Raw genomic sequence first — 15868 nt, 5'->3', positions numbered from 1 at the left:
GTATCGACACATTAGACTAATGATCAGAACAATTTAGCAGGCATCAATATTCCAAGTCAGGACGTTATTAATGGTCCTGGTCACTGGATGCAGTATTGTGGCCAACAAACATTCAATATTCATCCGAATATCAATGTTGAGTACAGTTCGCCTGCCAGGGATGCCTGGATAACAAACTGATCAAACGTGTTACTTCTTTAAAGGTGCCATATCAGCTAATATCAGCCAATCAATGGTGAAGTCAAGTCAAGTCAAACATGGCGCCAATTCAAAACAGAGCTGTCTCAGAGCTGATACTTAACACTTAAAGTCGGTCGGGACCGAATTCTTAAAACTGATTTGCAGAAATCCAACTCTCCCATGAGCAAGCACTTGGTAAGAATGGCAAGGAACAAAATAAACTTTTATCGGGCAGAAACCTCAGACAAGCGGGTGGCCTTCTGTCTCGACCGGCTGGGGTAGACACAGTGAGCGAATGAGACTTGGCGGACTAATATAATTAACTTTCTGATTTTCAATCCAAAATACTGATCTTTATATTGCATCTACTATGATACCACTATCTTTACAAGTGCATCTGATTTTGCCATTTTTAAAAATCTGCCACTAATTTTTCAGATGGAATTATTCTTATGCTCTTTGGCTATTCCCCCCCCCCCCCCAATTTTTATTTTATTTCATTTTATTTGTTTTATCACGAGTGCAGCTAAATTCAAGCCCCTAGTTTGTTACTGCTCTCTCCATCATGTTTGGACCTGTTTATCATTGGACGTGTTTCTTGTTTCTCTCACTAACCAAATTGCCTATTTGTAATTTAGCACTCCGGGGCAAGGTAGCGCTGCATCCGGAAAATGACACAGAAGGTCGTAGTATTGTGTTCAGGGAGAAATGGATCACCTTCTCCCTGAAACGGCAAAAACAGCCTCCAGTTTGTGGCTTAAAATAGTCAGCATAGCCTCAAATTGGCCTCCAAATTGGTGACCTACCTTCACATCCTCTTTAATATGCACAAATGAAGAAATTCCACACTCCTGAACCCTGCTGGACCGATAATACACACTTACACGCAAATACATATATCCACATATGGACATAAACGCACACGCATATATAATATATACATGCATACATACAAACATATAGACGCACACACACATACATATATATATAGATGGGGCCCTTTATTTACACGCAAACACACACACACACACATACATATTTTATACTGAAATACATTTGTTGTGTAAATTATGCTAAACTCCAATATACCGACGTTGCCATTCTGTTTATATTTGGTCTCGGAAAAGGGCAACTCTTTGGGTAGCGTGGAGGTATTTAGAGAAAAGTAGTGGTTTACACAGGACTAGACAAAGACAAGTGAAGTGAGGAGAAGGTGGAGTTCAGCCTCGTGTGTTTGATTTTAATGAGCTGTGGCAATTATCATTATTAATTAGCAGTTTTCCACCGGCAGAGAGCAATCGATAAGGTGTGCCGAGGTTCTATTGGAATCAATCAGAGAGACTTTTTATCTACATAACTGTCATTAGGGCTTGCTCATTAGGGCCAGAGTCAGAACATTTGGACGTGAGAGATTTAAAAAGAAATTGAGAGAAAATAACAGAGCAGCCATTCCTTTTTTTCCGCTTCTTCCTCTTCGAGGATGTGTGTGTGCGTGAGTGTGCATGCAAGTGACACAGCATCCATGCATGCATGCTCACACCCTAATCCTCCTCACCTTCTAATCAGACAACCATTAAAATGGGATTAGAGACTATCTGCCGAATTCCGAATATCCAAGCAGGAGATGGCCTTGTTTACTAAGCTACAATTTTCCTCTTTGGGAAGCGACACAATCCTTTAGATTTGGTGCAATGAAAGCTTTCGACCACTGACGCCGCCGACCAGATTCCAGCTTTCTCTTTAGACCGTCAGAGTAAAGGGAGCGGATGTGCTGTGAAAACTTGCCTCCCCACAAAAAAAAAGCATCCTCTTGTTAAATTACTCCATTTAACATTTGTTAATGTCAGAGCCAAAATTCAAAACAGAATTTAGCAATAACATGTCGCCATTAAATGTACTCATTGAATATTGAAATATCATATTTACTCCGCAATTCCTGTGGCGGTACGTCTGCTATACGCAAGGCGTAATTAAATTTTTCAATATAAATATATGATTTATAAATTTTATTGTATTTTCCAGTAAGGCCTCCACAAACAAATGCTTGAAGCTGGAGGTGTTTTCCCTGGAAACAGCAGCTCCTTTGATGATATGTGGACACTGCAAATGCTTCAGGATGCGGGAAGAGGTCAAGGCACCTTTCAAAACAAACCTGCATATATATATTTTTTTATTCAATTCCAGATGATTGACGTTAAAGAGAGCAGAAGTTGAGTCCCTGCGGGTGCCCTGGAAGTACACGTGAGTTTTTTGCATGGTTGGATTTGAGCATTTGGATAGCCATAAATTCCCTTTTTTAACTCTGATGTATAGGATTGGAGCAAAACACTGGGATGCTTACTAATATCTCTTCAGCTTTTTTACTTTTTCACAATCAAAATGATTGTAAGATAAGATAAGTGTGCAATTTGGATGAATATCACTACAATTGGTTGCATTATTGTAACACATATAAAAATAAGCATGTTTTGGAAAACTATGGAGCTTTTGATAAAGTCAACAAACATAGAGTGATGAATAAATGTTGTTTCCATGAAACAATATATAGTAATTTAATTACAAAACAAAAATACAGCGCTCAATTTCCGCTGTAGCTGTTGATTTGTTGATGCCACGCTTCTTCCTGGTTTAGCTTTGCGCTAAGCTAAGCTACGCTAAGCGAAGTTGAACTCGACACCTGTGCGTGGCTTGAAATCCCAAGTAGTCAGTATTAAGGATATTTTAATGTCAATCTCCTCCCTTAAAACCTGATATGACGTGGTTTTCATCCCCCCTCCCCTGTTGTGTGCTTCCCCCCTCGACAGTTAGCAGCGAAGGGCTACTTAGCACACAACAGTTAATACCTGTCTAATTTATTAGCCTACTGCCCCGGCCCTGAAGGGCCATTAGCAACACACACTGACACAGCACACCGGCCTGTGTCGTAATTTATTGTCTTATTACAGGGCTGCAGCGGCATCAATTAATTATCCATTAAAGCGCTGCTGTCCCAGGATTTATGAAGGGGACTGTGGGGGCCGAGGGAGGCACAGGGGGAGAGCGCTGAAGGAGAGACTGTGGATTTGAAAGGCAAAGGGAGGAAGAGGAGGAAAAGGAGCGTGAGGGAGACGGGGGAAAGGATCTAGCGGACAGAGTGACAGATAGATTGTTGTTTTTCCAACGCACTCGGATGAAAAAGTTGAAACGAGAGCAAAACATAATGCGAGCGATTCAAAGTCAAACCGTTTGCACCGTCTGTATCGTACCGTTGAAACGAATCGAGCCTCGGCGAGGTATAACATGATGTCATGCACACGTCCGAGGCGAATCATGAAACTGAAAAAAAACGCCACGGATCAATATTTTTTCTTTTCCTATTTTGTTGTTAGTCGTCGATTTCTTTAAACCTGACTTGAATAGATTTCTGCTTTTTGACCTTTTGACCTTTTGAATAAAACATTGTATCGAATGAAGAATTTTCTAACTGTATATTTCTATACAGTTATATATTTCTACTGAGTGACTTGCACATTTATCTATGTATTACTCTTCAAACACAACGGAGTCCTATACATATTGATTAAACGCAACGTCAATCTTCGTAAATCGTCGTAATACGACATTTTCCAGCGATAGACCGGGTAAAAGCCCGATTGCAAAGAATGATGTCCAAGCAGTAATCAGTTTATCAAGTGAACCCAAAAATAACACCCCCTGCTGAGAATAAGTAAGAACAGCAGAGGAGTGAGCAGCTGGCGGGGCGGCGTGAAGTCAGGTCGCCTCGGCCGCCTCTGAAACAGAGGCTCCGGGTGCCAGGGGGCAAAAACAAGTCCCCTCTCCAGGCGGCTGGTGAGGCTCCTCTGATAAATCCAGATGCTGCTCGGAATATGTCAGTTGGGGCTCGGAAATGCCGAAAAGAGCAAACCTCTGCTTCGGCCAGGGAATGGATGGCTGCTGGCCAGCAGATCTTCCTCATGGCTAACTAAACATTTAAACAGAGCTATAGAGTTTGATGATATAAATGGTGTTTTTATGGAGATCAGGCAAAAATGAATAGCACAAATAAATTATACGCTGGATCCAGCTACAGTTATCTTCTCGGAAGTACTGTAGTATTGTTATCCCAAAGCTATTATTGTATCATGTCAACAACTTCCATATAACTGTTAGTGCTTCTGTTATTTTCAGTGTAAGACCATTTGCTCGTGAAACCAAGAATATCCAAGCAACACAATTCCAAAGGCTAAAATCGGCAAAAGAGCAAACAAGTTGAGCAATTGTCCGAGACATGATCACAATGAGATATTCCCCTCAGTGCACGATGGTTGCTGAGTTATAGAACAATGGTTTTAGTGCATTTAAGTGCCATATTTGAACAATAACATCCTTTCATCACTTACATCATCACGGCTGACCAAGCACAAACTCATAGTTGGATAACTAACTTATTTTGATATTGGTCTCAAAAAAGGCATTCGTAGAGAAAGTGTTGGACGGTCGCCGCTAAGTCAGCAAAATGGATCGTTTACGCTGAATCCAATGTATTTGTAATATTGCCAAGTCACTCTCCTGCACCGTATTTTTAAATCCGACTGACAAGAACCAGCCATAATGGATGTATTTATTTACCTTTTAAAAGGCATTTAGTGCCCTGGATGTATCAAATTATCTTGAGCCCGTCTGATTTTACAATCAGACGTACCAAGGATGAAGTGAAAGATCCCCGGCGGTTGCCATTCACAGAGCATGTGGTTTGTGCATTTGAGAGCATTTTACCTGCCCCAGATCTCTCGACTTTTCCTCAATAATCTTAAATGCCCTCTTTGCTGTTGTCACTCCGAGGGGGTGTTTAAGCAGCAGCAGAGGCCCGATAAACGTATGTCTGCTGCACCTTCTGCTCTCTGCAGTATCTCACTCAGCGGAGGAAAGAGTGGGAGGAGAGGAGTGACGAGAGGTTCGGGCTGAAGGCTGAAAGAATACCAAGGACATGAGAAAGAAGAAAATAATGCTGGAGGAAAACAAGAGGGGGATCGGGAGGAAAAGGAAGTGGATTCAGTGCCACTGTGGCGGCGTTCGGAAGATAGGGGGGTACCTTTGCTTGCTCATTCACTTTGTGTGTGTGTGTGTGTGTGTGTGTGTGTTTGTGTCTACATAAACAACGAGCCATTATAGCTGAGGGTGAGTCGCATCGAAGTCATAAAATACAAGTACATTACAATATTAAATGACACATAATGGACAGTTTACTTCCCATTATGGGAACTTTAAAATACTTTCAAAAATATACATGCATCTCATATGTGTATGCGTTTACTATGGTTTTAAAGAGATAACTAGGTCATCTATTGACATTTGGTGGCATCGCAGACATGTAGCAACTCAGGGTGCTGTATAGTTCAGACATACACAGAAAGAATAGATGGGTAGAAATACCCCTAAATAAAAAAGAATACATCCATACATCCATTCTTGAGAATAGCAAAAATCTGATTATAGATAAATGAAAATAAATAAAACCCTGTTTTTTTTTTTAATCTTTGTTGTAAACACTGCACTCAGCCCCGGTGTACAGCACACCAGGCTTCCATACCAAGGGAGAAGAAATTAAATATTTGGTGTTTTTCCATGTTTCTGTATGTAAAAAAAACACCAAAACATCTCTTGTATGACTCACAAGAGAATGTTTTGTTCCATATGACTAATGCTACAGTGTTCCACAGCCCTGAGTCACAACCCCCCCAACTACAGAAGCGCTGAAGGTCAAAACACAGATTCCCTAAACCATATCAAAATGTGACAAACTCAATGTTATCCAATCCACTTAAAGGGCAATTCTATCCCAGTCATTTTTGTGACGTTTTTCTTTTTAAACGTCAGAGAAGCTTATGACAAATTACGGGGAACAAAATGTGGTCAAAATCTCAAAATAAAGTAAATGTTTATCAGACTAGCATTCTCTTAAACAGCACTGATAGAACATTTCATGTCATTCTTTCTTCATTTAACTTGACTTCAATATTTAACAACGACATGAAAATCATTTTGTCTTTTCTGTCAATATCCAAAGAAGTGAAACATTTTTTTATGGTGACTTTTAATTCAGTTTAAAGCGGAATCTATAATAACTGAATTGCTATTAAATTATAGATTAAATAATCGTCTCTACTGTAAATCACCCTGTACTTTTATTCCGAGCTATCTTCGGATTTATGGCTTTGGAGAAAATACTGGCAAGCAGAGCTTTGGGGGTAGAGGTTAAGAGAAGGGCAAGGTCAAAGGTTAAGTCAAGGAAAGAGCTGAGCGTTAACGGGAGCATGTGTGCAGCTTGTCTGAGTTACCCCCCCCCCCCGATGGAAATGAGGAAGCATCAAACTTTTGAGCGAGATTTAAACATTCGGATTTACGAATGAGCATCGCGACCGACTGTCGATTCGAACGTCGATCGGACGTACGTGAAATGCCGTAACGCCGATTCCCGACGACATTACGGACCCCGCGTGTCAGGTTTCGTTTCCATGCCGCGTCCCTACGGCAACACGGCGGACGTGCAAGGCAGCTGATGGCCATCTGACCAGGAAACACTAAATCACAGATGAAACGGTGCGGGGGTGGGGGGAGGGTGGCTGTAAATCAAGCGTTACAAAGAACCTGGCGAAAGCGCAGGAACTTTGCTCCGCGGCGACATTGTCCCTCATAACCTGCCTTCAAAGCCGATGCAGGCAGGAAGCAGTCATTCCCATTTCCTGTCGGCGCTGCCCGGGGGGACGACAGCGCAACCGAGGTGTGAAGGAAAGTCCCGTGTTTTCATGTTTGGATATACTCGTCCTTCCAAGGACACACCAGTCCGCTGTGATTGTGCTCACGACTGTTTCTCAGAGCTGATGAAAGGAGATTACGAGCACAGGAATCACTTTTGTATAAACGTGAACTCTGACCGTGGTTTAAAGCTGTTGTCGTGGAAACGCCGATGATGGGTTTGTGGTGTCAGGGTTGGTTTGGTTGAAAAGTTGAACAAAGGAAGACAAAAGATGTTTTCAAAACCGTAAACACTTTTTATCACCAGTGTGCGCTTGTTGGCATACGCGCTCACATTCGGACATACGCAGCGGTGACTTTTGACATTTTATATTTTAAGAATTGCGAGGAGAAAAAAAAATTCCTGTTCCTACGACTGCTCTTGTTACAGACTCGACACTAGCATTCTAAGTCTGACTATACAGAATTGTAAAATTGCTTTTAATTTATATTTCAAAACAAATGTTTCTCCTCTCAGCGACCAGTCCAACAATCGAAAGGCGTGCATTTTTCGGGTTTTGGGTTTCTACACAATTATTTGTGTCTATTAATGACAAGCTTCTGTCTGTTTCGCCAAGGTGTCGGCCAAACAAAGCAGGGTATGGCATCGATGAAAAGAACAACACAGGTGTGAGTGTGTGTGCCTGTGTTTGTGTGTGTAAACGGAAAAACACGTTCATTTTCACCGAACCGCAACTTATGCGGATCCGGGTGCTGGCGGGCATTTGCAAAGAGAGATGTTGTAATATTTTTGAACGATTGTGTTTTATCTTTCTAAAACTGAGTCGGTGAAACCAAAGTAAAGATAGCGCATCTCAGCAGGAACGCGAGCTGAGATCAAGACAAAACAAAATATAGGAGTCCATGGGTCCCACTGCTTAATGCTAATAGGAATAAAGTAAGAAACTGTAACTGGGTGTGATACAAAAGCTTTATATTGATGTTTGAGTTCCATCCAAACCCTAGCAGACAAAACTGAGGGGTAAAATGTGACCAGCAGTGTCCCGCTTCTACAGAGTCCAGAGTTTGGTGGATTTTCTCAAGTTCAGCATCCACACGTGCCAAGCACAAACTACGAATTTGTCTTGTGTTTGGCTGAGGAGTTAATTGGGGTCGCCGGCTGGGCCGCCGCAAAGAATTTGGAGACACATCGGGTTCGGACTGGCAGTCTGGCGATGAAGATGAATGGCAGACGGGCGGGTCCACCCTGAGAGCTGCAGGCAGTGGAGGGGGAAAGATGAGCTGCTGACCACATCCCATTAAACGGTAGGACAGTCCTTCTTACTGGGAGTTATGTTGTGACAAAATCTCCATACATTTGAGAATTTTTTTTTTTTTTTTTTTATTTCACACCTAACAAGTATAACCCCCTACTTCTTGTCACGCCAATGCTGGAAAACACCTTAAACACGTAATTCAATTTTTACATGGTAATTCATCCGTTATTGCACGTATGTGATTTACTTGTTTGTATTGTTCTTTCCTCGGATGATAGAAAGTTCCAGGTAATGCGGCTTTATCAGAGTGAAGGCAAACAGAAATCGCATACTTTTAGAGCCTGTTATTTTTTGATGTAATCAAATTATTGTGTGATATCCGTTCCTCTCCGCTCAGATCCCCGCGGGGCTTTTGGGGCCAGGATGCCGCGGAGACGGCGGCGGTGACGACGCTCCTTTGGGTATGTTTCACTGGTACTGTGGCGTTTAGAGAATCTGAACCCCATTAGCCCCGGATCACCAGACTTGTTAGCGGCGACATCTTCTGCAATCATTTACAACCCTGTCATCTCGACAGAATGTGGTTCTTGTTCGGCATAATTGAAGCAATCCATTCTCCTCATCGGCTCGGGGAAACACTGTACAAATTATGATTGGGGCCGGAGGAGGTTGCTTTTGGGTGGAAACGGAGGGAGGGCCACCGTCATGTCACAAACATGCAGGTTCAGAGGAAATGAGCGCTTATGTATTTGAGGTTGCAAATGTCTATTCTGTACATCTAAACATACATGCAATATTTAGACTGAGGTCTGTAATAATCTGTACATGATGTGTGTTCCTCGAGTTCCACATTTTACATGCATAAATCATATTCCTACTTTATCGTATATTTGCTCCGCTACGTTCATATCACAATACTTACAACTTTACTACAGCGCCGCATTTATCTGAGATGTGATTTTGATGAAAGTATGGTTCGGAAGGTAGTTTGTTTTGAAGGGTGTTTCTCATTTACCAAAAGGAAATTAAGAAATACCTCAGATCTTTTCCGTGTATTTGATGTCCTATGAGCTTAGCAGCTGCAAATATCTGGGTACACTGTATATGAAAGTGAACCCGCAGGGATTTGAGCAATGTTCACAAACCATAAGAATAAATAATGATGATGATTTTTTTTTTTTTCAACAGATTATTCTGGTTGGTCCTCAGGGGTTCGGACTCTTGACAAGCGTTGACGGTAACAATGGCGACCGAATGATAACACGTTGAAATACTGTATTGATAAACTGACGCAGCTGACTTGGTCTTTGTCTATGGGGAGGCCTGCTGTCTGTGATTCCCTTAAAAAGCAAATCAAAAAAACAGAGCCTCATTCAATGAACAGTAATATCGGGAATATTAATATTAAACATAATTATAAAATCAAAATATTACATTTTAAAAAAAAAAGATAAATATATATATATATTTTTCTACATATTTATTAGGGTTGATGTCTGTGTTTGCATGCATTTGTGCGCGCTAACATCCCACATTCGCAAAAATGTGCGCTTTTTGTGTGAGAAAGTCTGGGGCGGCCCGGGTCCCGATCCCTCCCTCTCATCGTGGCAGTGTCTGTTTTTAATCTGGGCCCGTGATTTATGAAGGAGCCCGGACTGTGTATATCTCCTCACTTCCTTTCATTTCTCAAATGGTTTGTGCACCGTGGGATGATAGATTTATCTACACACAACCCCTGCATGACTAATTAACTCTGAAATATCAGGGCCAGATGTGGAACTGAAAGACGGACCCCAGAGTGCTCTCCCTCCGTCTTGATCCCGCTCTTTGGGTTTTCTAACTGTTGCTCGTGATTTTTTTTTTTCCCTCCCCTTTCCACTCTTTGTCCCTTCTCAACGTCCAGCCATAACTCTGTTGATAATATGACGGCCTGTTTCTGCCGAAAGTAAACGTTTCACTGACTGGAAGTTGAGACTTTCAATCGATGAGCCAAATGTATGAGGGACGGTCTGTTTGACTTCTTTGGAGAAAAATACAGAGAGTTATGAACAATATTTCAGCACAGCCTCTAATACACCGACTAAAAACTAATTGCCTTTGACCTACACTATTCATCATTACAAGATGTTGATGCTTCTCCCGGTTGCTGTGACTACGAATGGGAAAAGCTGTTGAAACGCGTGATTCCATAAAACAAGGGACGTCTGATAATCCTCCGACAGACCATAACGGTTGAAGCGGTGTTATTAGTTTATTCACGCTGCACTGTGAGACCTGATTTAATAAATTCCTGTATCATGTCAGATACAATAAAATCATCATCAGCCCATGTAAGGCCACCTCTTTCTGCATGTGAACTGCTGGAAATCACTGAAATGTATCTAATTGCATGAGAAAAGGGACTGAAAACCCTTAAAACAGTTCATTTATTATCTTTTTTAAACAAAGACTTTTTGTTTACACTGGCACAAAAGCACCTTTCAATAGAGACAGCTATCAAAATAAAACCAACAGTATTTTCGATTGTCAATTTAATTTAAAATATGTGTTGGTCCTGAATCTAAAAGTCATGTCCCTCCCCTTTCACCCAGAGTTTATTCTCAGCTTCGTCCCTCTTTATAAAGGGTTAATAGTTCAAGTGCGGTTTGCAGGCGTTCAGGAATCTGACTAAACCTTGGGCGGCTGCATTGACAGGATCACACTGACACGGAACAAAAAAGAAAAAAAACTATTAAATAAGCTGACAGTGATTTAAAAGAGAAGAAAAAATGATTAAGAAATAAAAGAAAATGACTTTAAAGCTAGCTGGAATATTATTATAAAACTACATGAGCTATCATGTAGAAAGTTTAAAAGTAAAAAAACACAAAAATAAGTAGAAAGTAAATAAAAAATGTTGAAATCTGTTTCCTTCAAGTTGGACTTGAAGGAAACTAAAGTGAAGTCAAACGTAATCCAGATCAGAAAGTGTTTTAATGTTATATTAACAGGGTCTGACATTACTTTACACAACAACAAAAATAATAATAATGATGAGGCAGAGTTTTGATACTTTTATTTCAACATGAAATCATGTTATAAATCACAGAGCATCGGCTTAGAGAGCCGGACAGGTCCTGGACATCATCAGCTCCACTCTGACTTCTATCAGGAAAAACAAACCCTCCAATTATGTTTTTTTTCCATTTTGAAAAAAAAAAAAAAGAAAAGAAATATGCTTCCTGCCTTTTCTCTTGTGAGATAATTTATTGTCGAGGAGGAAACCGAGGGTTAAAATATCTTCCGGGCAGATCCACCTCAAGAAAGCCAGAAGGCCTCTCTGACACGCCGCTGGTTTGCCAAGAGTGACGTGTGATCTGTGCAAACTTCAGGCCTAATAAATCTACCTGTCAGAGGAAGTTGACTTGAAAGGGCCGCAGCCTCGCGGCGAAGCTTAAACACAACTGCTGTTGATGAATTTCTGCGGGCTGGAGAATTACGGCTGTCAGGAAAAAATGCCTACATCAGATGTGACAGGTCGCTCCGCTGTTTTTTTTTTTTTTTTTTTTTTTTTTTAACCGGTTCAATTTAGCAAAAAAAAAAAAAAAAAAAAAAAAGCCTCCATCACCCCACCCTCCCTTCCACGCCAACCTTTTCTTCAACCATTTCCTGTCTGCTATCGCTAATCCAAAATATACGTGACACAAGCTTTTAAGTGCCGGCATGGGAAATATCATCTCTCCAAATCGCGGCGGGAAGATTTCTCTTTTTTTCAAAATAAATGTTTGTTCTTTCTCACAACAAGGCCCGCTGTGAAAGGAATAAATCATAAGTTGCACAGCTGTTTTCCTTTTCTATTACTTTCTGCACACTGAGCGTCTGTTTTCTTATTGCTTTGAAGTGGAGCTGGACTTTAGCCAGTGCGAGTCATATTCACTGACAGCCATAAACATCAGCTCACCCGCTCCATCATTTGAAGAGAGCGGCATAAACCAGCTGAGCGTGTTACTGTATTTATGGGTAAACGAGTGGAAAAGCCATTTCTCTCTCTAATCTGTCATAAAGAGGAATTTACGGGGAGGTGGGAGTGGAAGGAGGGGGGGGTGTTTGTATTGACTCATCTCGTGCAGGCCGACTCCGCGAAGGTGCCCCGGCCGAAGTTCAGGGGAATGAAAGAAACATAAATTTGAAGGGGGGGGGATTTAAAACAGATAGAAAACGACTACAATCAGAGTGAGGGTGTTCTTTTTTTGTTTTGAAATGGCCGATTGGTCTAGATGGGGTCGATTTGGACTTTTTTCACCTCGGGATTCCATCTCTCTTGTTTTGGGCGGAAGCGGAGGCATAGCTTACGAACGGACGTTGCGCTTCTGGTAACTAGCTTCTTAAATGTATGTTTTGGCCCAGCTGGCGTCTCTGCCCCGATCGCTGCCGGACTAGACTATTGCCCTGACGTGGCTCGTGAAAAGACGTTCTGAAAAAAAAAGAAAAAAAAGTTGGAATGACAACAAAGGGTTAACTGTTGTTTGCTAATGCCTCTGTCAGTTCCTCGCCACTCAGTCAACTTTCTCCTGGGTGTTTTTCATATCCTGGTCTCTGCCCGGACTCCTGCAGGCCTGGGAGGCTCCTCATTATTCAGGCTGCGGGCCACCGTTTGCCCATAAATATGCATTATCCCACTTTTCAGTTCAAAATCCCGCAACAAACTCCTTCTGTCTTTTTCTGGCATTCAAATTTTTTCCTAAATGTAACATTTTTCTTTTAAAAAAATCCATCTGTTAACATATATTTTTTTGATTTAGTTGATTTTTGCTTCTTTTTTTTTTTTTCTGAAAAGGATACCCTTTGAACACCCACGTCGAAGGAAAAATAGTCGAAGCAGCTGTAAAATGAAATATGTTTACGGGCCCTTTTTTTTTCGCTTTTCAAAAACAGCTGTAATCTAATTGTTAAGTGTGGAGGGAAAAGTGTCAAGACATTAACGCCAAGCTTATCTGCGTCCCTCTGATCTCGCCGCCTCATCTGTCAGTCAGAGTTGCAAAACCAGATAGGTATAATTTAGCCTGACAGCTACGCCGGAGCGGCCGGGGGGTGAAGAGTTCACCGGGGGGGGGGAAAAAAAAAAAGACACACGGTTTGTGTGAAAGGGACAAACTCGAGAGGACGGTTAGAATTTCTTGCGGGACACGTTTATCTATAGCGATGCGACTTATCTGTAATAAAGAAGCATCTGAACGGTTGACAAATTGTCAAACACAGGCGCCATTGTTCAGAGACTTGGGCGCAGGGAGGTCAAGTAAGTGCAGCACAAGCGCGGCCATTCAAAGGCTCGAAAAATAAAGTGCGGCCGTCAAACAAAACTTCCTTTTATTTCGGATCGCGGCGCATTACATTGAATCCACTGTCTCCCTTCTTTTTTAGCGCAGCACCGACCAAGAATGTCATTTGACAAGGGTGAACAAGGGGGCTGAGGCGGGAGGATGACCCGCGGGCCGGGGGCAGAACAGCTGAGCTCTCGAACCCACGGCCGGGGGGGGAAACTGCGTGGCAGTTCCTCGAGAATGAAAAAAAAAAAAAAAAAAAAGCGGAGCGAAAGCCGCAGAGAAGATGGGAGTGATAATGGATTCCCACATTAGGTGTGTCAGGGTCGGAGGAGAAATTAAATCCGGCAGTTGCTTGGCACGGGAAGGGAAATGTCTGGTTTGAAAGGGAGGCGCGGACGAGGGGGGGGGGGGGGGGGGGGGGGCTCCACGCTCGGTGGCACAAGCTTTTTTAATTTTTTTTAGATCTTCCCGGGTCAAAGCCTCCACTGGAAACACATGGTATGAATATGTCTCTTTTATTAAACACTCAGAGCGCTGCGGTGGCGTTCACAATTTTTAGCATTTTGTAACTTTGATAATAGTATCAGACGGGGAGGGGAAGCTGCTCCCTGGTCCTGGTGCACAGAAATGACTGTGAGATCAGTCGAAGAAAAATCAGGGATATTTTATGACGAAAGAAACTCTCCTATAGAACGAATACAGGTTTTCCCATCTGAAACTCAAGTTCGTAGAAAGGTTATTTTGTTTGACACGATCCGGTTCAAACCGCTGCGTCAGAACTCCCGGAAATGTGAGTGTGAAAATGTCTCTTTCATTTTCAAACTCTTGTTCTCTTTTTTTGCTTTATGCCATCCCAATAAAAAAAAAAATGCAACCTCTTCACCCGGACCGCCGCTTGCACGGAGGAGCAGCCGGGTGTTGTTGGCCGCTTTCGGAAGAAAAAAATAAATCTAATAACTCAGGTCTTAGGACTTCCATTCCTAACTGGTTCTGTCCGTTTTTGGGCGAGAAATCAGCCGACCGGCGACGGCGATAGTTGTCAAAAACGGTGCTCTGCAAAAAATGTATCTGGTCATGACCTTGGCTTATGAGTCCGACCAATCACCAGCCACCTACAGTTCTTATGGACCTGTAAAAAGAGCTAAAACTAAATGCTTCCTGGTTCCTCTGCCGTCCCAACGCATTAACAGCCTGATTCCCGAAAAGGTCCGAGGATCTACTAAAAATTCCAGCAGAGCGAGTGTTTTTCGAGTACCCCGACAAGATACAGTACTTGTGCTCAAATTTTCTGATGATCGAAAATCGCACACTTTGAATCACATTGGAATTTTGAATAAAATGATTTTCTCAAGTTGAGGCTCAGGTCCTTAAATTTGTGTTTAGAGGACCCCCTTGCCCAGAGGTCAGCTGAGTTCCATATGTGTCAGAGCTGTTTTATTTTACATTTAAGAACAGAATCCTCTTCCACGGCCGGAGGATCATGGATTCATTTCGATTCTTTGAACAATTTGAATCTGAAAACTTACTTGAAAAAGAAAGGTGTGGAGATAAAACAAAATGCCACGATCTTAAAAGAGAGCCATTGGGAGCGCAGAGAAAAATAAATAGTGTTCCTTTGTGTGCGAACTGGAAAACTGTTTCCCTGTTTGCTTCACGACCCTTTACTCAATGCCGTGCCGCGTTTGCTGAATTCCTGAAAAGTTCACGGGTTCCACCGGCTGGGATCACGCAGGGTTGAAAACCATAAATTACCTGAGCGGGACATGAAGACCCCGGCAGCCACAGAGGCTTTATTGAGAGGCTGAAACCAGCAGGGAGCAGCTCGGCGGAGGGGTCGCCGCTCAGTCAGTCAGACCCACCAAGCCAACTCTAGTAATCTGATTGTAGAAGACTAGAAAATACACCCGGTTTGCACTGGGATTATGTATGTTGTTACATGTGTGCGTGCGCAAGTACACGCACATACATGTGTAATAACTTCAGTTGTGTCATCAAAGTAAAGAAAACCAGTTTGAGCGAGTCTACATTTTCAAATGTCATCTGCCGCTGTTGATAACAATCGGATAGGTTCACGCCGGTGTCTTTGGAAAGACAAATGTCTTTTGGAAGTCAAATGTTCTCACAAACCTAAATAACGAGCTTCTGTCGGTCATAACCTTATCGTGCCCTCTGTTTTGTTTTTGTTGTTTTTTTTTTTTTGTTGGGAGGGGGGTCTGTTTTTACATCAATCTGCCCTTCCGTTCCAGCATCCTGGCTTTCGTGCTCTACGTTTGGGTTCTCGTCCCGCCTCGCACTGAAAATGACAATAAACACGGCAGGGGGGTAAAAAAACAACTGTGACCGATGATGATATCAGTAATAACGCTCTTAAAATACTTGCGTGACGCTGCGGAA

At 42.2% G+C, this 15868-nt stretch overlaps 1 protein-coding gene across 2 annotated transcripts in view; it reads left to right on the top strand.

Annotated features, from left to right (window-relative positions):
• Positions 1–5109: 5109 nt before the first annotated feature.
• The window catches only part of LOC147231158 (zinc finger protein 703-like), a 47187-nt gene continuing 36428 nt past the window's right edge, over positions 5110–15868 (top strand). The window contains exons 1-4 of one of the 2 annotated variants that reach the window (XR_015106599.1): positions 5110–5247; positions 7971–8220; positions 8569–8632; positions 9360–9559. The gene's annotated coding sequence lies outside the window, so the exon portion shown is untranslated. Of the gene's footprint in view, positions 5248–7970; positions 8221–8568; positions 8633–9359; positions 9560–15868 lie in introns of those variants that run through there. The other variant, XM_086152374.1, reaches the window with a different exon arrangement.

The sequence above is a fragment of the Fistularia commersonii genome, chromosome 9 (assembly GCF_037954325.1).
Source record: "Fistularia commersonii isolate RoL2024-O1a breed Wild chromosome 9, RoL_Fcom_v1.0, whole genome shotgun sequence".
Classification (NCBI taxonomy): Eukaryota; Metazoa; Chordata; class Actinopteri; order Syngnathiformes; family Fistulariidae; genus Fistularia; species Fistularia commersonii.
Note: the sequence above shows the minus strand (reverse complement) of the source record. Positions and strands in the feature narration are given on the sequence as shown.